This window comes from Corylus avellana, chromosome 5, assembly GCF_965113065.1.
Source record: "Corylus avellana chromosome 5, dhCorAvel1.hap1.2, whole genome shotgun sequence".
In the NCBI taxonomy this organism is placed as follows: Eukaryota; Viridiplantae; Streptophyta; class Magnoliopsida; order Fagales; family Betulaceae; genus Corylus; species Corylus avellana.
This window is the reverse complement of record NC_142494.1, coordinates 23,860,803-23,869,250: the sequence shown is the minus strand read 5'-3', so window position 1 is coordinate 23,869,250 and position 8,448 is coordinate 23,860,803. Positions and strand designations below refer to the sequence as shown.

At 33.0% G+C, this 8,448-nt stretch overlaps 1 long non-coding RNA gene across 1 annotated transcript; it reads right to left on the bottom strand.

Annotated features, from left to right (window-relative positions):
* Nucleotides 1-764: 764 nt before the first annotated feature.
* LOC132181258 (uncharacterized) lies at nucleotides 765-1,814 on the bottom strand. The gene is made up of 2 exons (XR_009440237.2): nucleotides 1,503-1,814; nucleotides 765-1,194 (listed from the first exon to the last, which is right to left on the bottom strand). It is a non-coding gene; the product is annotated as an uncharacterized LOC132181258 (long non-coding RNA).
* Nucleotides 1,815-8,448: the final 6,634 nt, after the last annotated feature.

Here is an 8,448-nt window from a genome sequence, read left to right as displayed (position 1 = left end):
CCGCACTATTATTCTATATATATATGTGTGTGTGTGTGTGTGTGACGTTAAAAATAAAAACCTAGGGGATTTGGTAGTCTAACCAGTGTGAGATAGTTCTCGAGCTTTTGTTGGGGAATTATTTCGTGTACAGTTAGTTGCCTTTTAAGTACGTGGTAAGGAGTAGATAAAGAGACACATTATATTGATTATTAATTTATTATAAGGAAATCATCGAATTGCAAGAATTAATTTTGAAATCTCATTATAAATTTAAGTTTCTTGTAATATATCATGAATCATGTCAATAATTAAATCCAGTCTTCATCTTCAATATATTCATTTAATTTCCATATATAATATTTTAATTTCTAACAACCGGTGTGGATGACATGGATTTAAAGCCTCTCTCCCCTCACACACTGAAGATATGATCATGACATTGTAATATTAATTTGAGAACACAATTAGAAATTTAAAGTTAATTTTGGAACGTACACGACCTTAATTGGTAGATTTTGTGGCCCTTAGATCAGATTTGACCGCAATTTTGGACGAGATTAGTGTCGACATGCGAGTGTATCAAACTCCTTCTTAATAGTATATATATGATCATATAAGACAAGGTACCATGTCATTTTCATTTATATTTTTCAGATCTTTTACGAATACCGCTAATTATGAGTTGTATATCATTGTCCCCCCCTTTTTTTCTTTTTTTCCCAATAATTACGGCCTCAAAATAATTGCTCTAAGTTCTAGCTTGAACTTTGTGAGAATACAGGTAAAGGAAAATACATATATAGAATTATAATAAAGTCCTTTCAATATATATACCAACTGACTCTGTCAGCTCTTTTATTTTGCATACATTACATCAAACTGTAGAGGTTCTTGGAGTTCATTAATTATTGCAAGGAAAAAAAAGAAAAGAAAAGTAGGTTTAATTCTGAGTACACATGATCAAAGCAATCATAATAATAAAGCCCCAAAAACCATATATATATATATATATATATATATATATAATAGTCTTCTTAAGCAGTAGTGGACATGCTTCTTATCTCAAACGCCTTCCGACAGGTGGGCACTTACGCGTGTACGGGTTACATGATGGCGGCCTTGAGGGGTAACACGTCGTATATCTATTGCTAGGATCACATGGCACTGCTGGCTTGCCTGGATTCTTGGTTCCAGGAGTCAAATGAGGTTTTTCTGCACCATTAATTAATTACCAGAGATATGATCAGAGGATAACCAATCTAAAGAAACAATAATATTAATTACTCGTCTTCCATAATTCAAAAACTGAAAGATCTTAATTAAACTACTATTTGGTTTGAATTTATCACTTTAAGATCGACCAAGAAAACTCATTTCCATTCAAACAATTCTTTGCACACCAATTGCTGGAAATAATTAACCTATATATATTCAAAATATTATAATCTAAAATCTAACACAATGAACAACAACATCATAATTTTAGTACGCTGTAAATTGGTAAAATCAAATGAACTCACCAGCTAATTGTCTAGCTGAAATTGGAGAAGGAATGAAGAGTGCGGATGCCAAGAGAAGGCAGATTATTATAAGTAGATTGGCCTTCATGATTTCGGTTTTTATTTGATTGTGCGGACCTTCTCTACGTACCTCGTTCCTATTTATAGACCATCCAAATCCAAGTAAGTGTGTGAGCATGTCTAGCTAATGGATTGATCCTATTTATAGACCATCCAAATCCAAGTAAGTGTGTGAGCATGTCTAGCTAATGGATTGATGGATACATGCACTATAATAAAGCCAAATGAAGCAGGATACAGGAAATTACCCACAAAAAAAAAAAAACAGTGGAATATAAAACAGGATACAGGATACTTATTATATATCTTCTCATCTTGAGGCAAATTCCTAAAAATCTCCTTGCGTGTGGGCATGACATTGACGTTCATGAGCATGCATGAGCCACATGATCAACAGATCAAGTCAATCTTTTAAACTGATGATGATATTAATTTGTTCATCAATCAAGAATAATGTTGACTCTCAAGTCAATGACATATATTGAGCATTAATTCACTCATTCACGCCAATGTGTTAAATCATCAAGCAAAAGGTTGGGTGTAGGGTCCTCAAAACTGGCCCACATGACTTCCAAGACAACTCCAAAGACCCGCCAAGTCAATTGTTAAGTCTTCTCAGTGTATTTGCATTATTTTACATTATCCACGTGGAGCTGAAAATGTTCTACAAACTGAACTATAAACTGTAAAAATAATTACCAGAGCAATAATCTGAAACATAATTACATACATTCACAATATATTTATACAATCCTTGTTCAACATGGATTGCAAATTCCAAAGCTCTCCTTGTGCCAAAAGTTTACATGACATTGACGTTTGACTCTCAAGTCAATGCCAAAAAGTTACATGACTCATTCAACAGAATGTGTTAGGCCAAGCAAAAGGTTGTACGTATTTAAGTCCTCAAAAAAGTCAAAAATGATGTCTTAATTGTTTTGATGGTACTCTTATTAATTGTTTTGATTATTTTCAATAAATAAACTCTACATATATCTATTTATTGGTAAAAAATTTAATACTCTTAATATTTTTCATTGAAAAAACACAAACAAATTAAGATAGAGTTAAGTCAATCGTCAGCACAAGAAGCCAAAATGATGTTGTTGGGTGAAATTCACTTTGAAAAGTCCCGTTCATAATTGAAAAGGAAGACAAAAATGGAGGCACATGAAAAATAAATTAGTAGTAGAAAATATCCAAGTGGTCCAATTTAGACAATCAAAAGGAAAGTGGGGTTGTATATACACTATCTGCTACTGCAGTTTAAAGCATTTAATTCTTCTGCATTAAACGCAATATGGTAATTGTCATGCTGAAACCCCACTTTGATGCTGAAATACAGAAAAAATTTCAATGAAAGCCACCGTTTCTATAAATTTTAAAAGAGCAAGCTCTTAGCCTCTCCTTAATTATATAGTTGGGGGGGCTATTTCAATGCCAAAAGCAAGGTTACATCAAATTGACGTTGAGCATTATTGAGCGACAATCCATCAAGTAAATCTTTTTAACTGATCATGATATTTGTCCATCTATATTGACTCCCAAGTCAATGGCATTCAGCAATATTGGCTCATTCAAGCCAATGTGTAAAATCAAGCAATAGTATTCTCAAAACAGTTACTAAGAAGGAAAATGAAATTGGCCTTCCATATCCCACACATGACGTCGAAGATAACAATTGACAAAAGAAAGTTCTAGTTAAAGACAAGAGCCTCTCCCGGTTGCCAAGTCAATTTTTAAATCTTCTGTCTGATTTTTAATGTGACTATTCCTTTTCTTTTTAATATATATAATATTTATTTCATTCACCATTTTTAAAACAGTGCTTAATTTCTTCAAAGATAAGAGCTAACTTCTTATTTTAAGAAATATATATTTTATTTTATTTTATTTATTTTTAAAAAAGACTAGGGTAGCTCTGTATCTACATCTAGTTTGGTTTTTCAAAATAATAAGCGTGTGTACTCTGTAGAAAATATTTTCTCAATAAGGACCTCACCAAAGAAACACTTCTAAAAATAGTTTTTACACTTATATTACATAATAATTATAATGCCCCGAGGGATATTTGCATCATATTTTACATTATCAAAATGATGTATGCATTTTGATAGTGAGGGCAGTGACATTTATTGCATTATTAAGCATGTTAGTGCATGGTTTTAGTCAAAATCATGCTTATGCATTTTTATTTAGGTTTTTTCAAAAATTTTATAAGGGGACTTATTTGAAATTTATGATTTTTAAACCATAATCCTTGTAGACAAAGGAACAACCATGGCTTATTTAAACCCTCGATCTATATGTAGCCGTGTACCTTAGTTCAAGTACCCCGTTCTCTCACTTTCCACCAAAAATTCAAGAGAACACAAAAACCCTAGCTCCCTAAGATTGCTGTAGACTTCTCAGTACTCATTTGACTCTCACAACAAAAAATTTGAAATTCTTATCCCCTCTTGAATCATTGCGAAAGAAACTTGTAAATTCTAAAGGGCTTATCTGCTCGAACAATGGGCTCTAGTACAAGAAAAAGAAAATTCCAAATTATACTTTACTGCATTTGCCTTTCTTCTTCTTTAATGACTTTGTGCAAAATCCAAATTACAGTACGGTTAGTCAAGCTGATCAGGAAAACGAAATGCATAATGAAAAGTGGAGGCCTTCAGCCACCCTCCAAGAATTTTTGGTAGCATGATATGTACATAAGCTTGGATTGAATCATTTTCTCTTGTAGTGATTTCATTTTCACTGGTCATTAATCAATTGTTAGTGCGATGGATCGCATGCACCATTGATGATGTTTTGAAAAGGTGTAAGTGGGATTGGAAATTATAGAAAGCAATAATCATAAACAAGTACGGAAGAATAACGACTTTAATAGTTTCCAATCTGCTTTTAACTTTTCTTCCTCGCGCGTCAATGACTTTATTGGGCTGCACCATATATATATTAGCTGATCGAGATATGTGATCAGAATATAATCTCAGTTATCTCAACAAACTAACAAGGAAAACACGGGCCATGTGTAAGAACATTCATAATCCAAGAAAACTGAAAGATTAAAGTGCCTAACTACTATTTGGTTTGAATTTATCACTTTAAGACCAAGAAAAATCAATTAATTCAAATAATTCTTCATAGACCAATCGGTGGAAATAAGCTATATATATTCAAAAATGTTATAGAACATAAAAGAGAAAGAGCTATGTAAAATCCAACACAATGAACGACAACATCATAATTTCAGTACGCTAGCTAGTTGTAAAGTAAAATCAAACTCTCAGTACCAGCTAATTGGCCATCATTTTGAGACCTACTTGATACGTACTGTGGACCTTACAAGAAATTACCCACCAAAAAAAAAAAAACAGTGGAATATAAAATATAAAGTAGAAAAGTCTTACACTGAAAGCAGACCACATAAGTAAATCATTAGATTGTTGTTCCCCACCTAAATGAAATTAATGTACGTGGTTCTTTTACTCTTCTTGTTAATTATTAGCTCTCTCTCACTCTCTCTAGTTTACATAACTATAAATCTTACGTATAATTAAAGTCTTTTTTTTTTTTGTTTTTTATGTAAATTCTTATTTCATTCATAAAGAATAAGGGAGCCGAAGCTCTACATGCAAAGCAAGAGCTAAACTACGGCGTATTAGCCATTAATATAAATCAACATTAATTGTGAAAAAAAAAAAAATCAATAGTTACTTGTCACATCAGCTTTGCGGCATCGATCTTTGTAGAATTTTTGTGTAGTATGTAGCCATATTACTAATTAATTAGTACATGCCATTACAAAAAATCAACTTTTAAAGTTCTAAATGAAACTTGTAATTTGAATGAAGAAAGAGCTAAACAAATTAATTAATGTCTGCTCAAAAAAGAATTTTGCAAACATATATAGATTATAAAAATATCCCAGTGCTCGAATTCAAACACTCAAAAGACAAGGCTCTGGTCCTAATTAAAATATAATGCGTTTGGATATTTAGCCAGAAAACAAAAGGGCCTCCTACAAAAATCCCACCATGATGTTGAAATCTAGAAGAAATTTCATTGAAGGTACGTACACTAATTATTGTGCAGCAGCCAGTACACTAAAATCACCACCACAGAAATAGAATACTTATCTTCTCATCTTGAGGCAAATTCCTAGAGCTACCTCTCCTTGCATGTATTAGTTGGGGCCGGGCATGGTATTGACGTTGGTCTCATTTTGTTTTAATAATTAATTGTTCTTTACGTTCTAATGGTGTTTTAATTAATTATGAGTATACAATTCTATCGCACAAACTATAATTAAAATGTTTTGAGTTATTGCGTACATTATATTTTGCTGTTATTTTGGATGAAAAAAGTCCCAGTCACGTTTTTTAGATTCTTTCTTCCTCCATGTATGTGATAAATTGAATATGAACATATAATTAAGCCAACAACATAATCCACCATTTTAATCAAGGCCTAGCCTTGATTAAAAAACTTATCGTTTGGGATTCTGTAAAAGGAAAAGACAATTACCGGAGAATTGATAGCTAGGTTGGCTACCTTTGGTGCACGGTCACTGTTTTAATTAATATCAGTAAAATAAATAAAAGGCATTTTCATTTATATTTTCAGATTTTTTTTACCGGTTATATGAGTTGTTTATCATTGTCCCTTTTTTCCTATAACTACGTACGGCCTCAAAATAATTCCTTGAAGTTCTAACTTGAACTTTGTGATCAGAAGGCAAATAAAGAAAAATACATATAGAATTAATTAATTATAAGGAATTAAGTGGATCCCTTAGATAATTAAACCAACTGACTGATTGATCTGTCAGTTATTTTATTTTGCACATGCACATTACATCAGACTATATATATATATATATAGACGTTCATTAATTCTAAGTGCATGCACCTCAAAGCAATCAGAATAATGAAGTTCCAAAAACAATATATATATATATATATATATATATATTAGACAACAATATAATAATGCCTTATTGCTCAACCATGGTGCATGCTTCTTATCTCAAACATCTTCGGGGCCGTGGGCAATTAGGATCGTACGGGTTACATTTAGGTGGCGGCTTTGGGAGACAACTTCCATATTTAACACCTTTATATATATAAATTAGACAACAATATAATAATGCCTTATTGCTCAACCATGGTGCATGCTTCTTATCTCAAACATCTTCAGGCCGTGGGCAATTAGGATCGTACGGGTTAGATTTAGGTGGCGGCTTTGGGAGACAACTCCCATATTTAACACCTTTACATGTCACTGTTGGCTTCCCTCTATTCCCGGTTCCAGGAGTAACGTGTCCCTTACCAAGATCCACATCAGGTTTGGCTGTAAATCAGATAATTCATTATGATCAGAATATATATATATATATATAAGCAATCTCAACAAACTAACAATTAAGGAAAAAGAACATCATAATTTTATCAGTACGTACGCTAGTTACAAATTCGTAAAAAAACTCACCAGCTAATTCTCTAGCTAAACTCGGAGAAGGGATGAAAAGTAGTGTGAATGCCAAGATAAGGCAGATTATAAGAAGATCAATGGCCTTCATTTCGGGATCTACTTGATCTTCGATCTCTACTATACGTACCCTAGCCTGCTCCTGCTCCTATTTATAGACCATCCAAATGCAAGGATTGATGGATACATGCACTATAACAAACCCAAATCAACTAGGATAGAGGAAATTACTACCCACCCCAAAAAAAAGGAGTGGGATATAAATATATAGTTGAAAAGCCTTGCACAGACAGTACTAGTAGACCACATAAAACAACCAGTTTTCTTTTTGCTTTTTTTTTTTTTTTTCTTTTTTTTTTTCATCCTACAATTATCCAATAATGTGGATGAGGCATGGGTATTTTTAAGATTCCGTTAAATTCAGACCAACGCTTTAATCTTTGCAAATTTTTTTTTTTCTTAAAACAAATGGGTGTAGTTTGAAAAAAAGTTAACGGAGGGGTGAAAATGTAAATTAACAATTGAAAGACAAATACACTTTAAAAGAGAAATTAAACTTTAAAAGAGACATTACAAAAGTGATAATGCAATTCAAGAAAGTTAAGTAAAGTTTGTCCAAAAAAGTAAAATAATATTCATTGCTGATTTAAAATACAGAAGCAAATTAATTAAATAGACCGAATTTTCGTCGGCTCGTGACTTTTATTGTGCAAATTAATATGCCAAAACATAGAGTCGGGTCCAGTGAGCCGGACAAGCCAAAATGATGTAAGATTAATTCAAAAGGAATATTTTCCAAAATTTTCCAAAAAACAAGGGAAATTAAGTGATCGAAAACTTCAACAGCCAGTGTTTGACAAGTGTCTTAGGTTATTGGAGCTAGTTTATTTTTTTCTTTAGTTCTCTTCTCAAGCTCATTATTGCCTGCCACGATTTGGTTTTTTTTTTTCTTTATTGAAAGTGTTTTTTTTTTTTTTTTAATTGAAAAGGTGGAAAGGGGCGACCAGTGTAGTTTCTCTCCTTGGGCGTTACCATCGGGGTTTCCACCCGCTGTAGAATGTCCGGTTTGAGCGCTAGCTACTGCCTGGGAAGGCGAGCCCGTCACCACAACCCTACAAAGGTGTGAGCCAGTAGAGCCCCTTCAAAGTAGCATCTAGTTCACGCATCTACTACCGCAAGCGGATTCGAATACGCGACTACTAGGATGAAAGAAATTCTTCTACCAACTCAACTACCCCCCTTGTGGTTATTGAAAGTGTTAATATGTTCATGCATTGATTATATATGTTAATTGTACGTAACTCATACCCTAAATTCAATTCAGACAATCAAAAGCAAAGTGGGCCCGGGGTTGTACACTATTTGCAACGTGTTTGCTAGCAAAGTAGTGGAGTACATA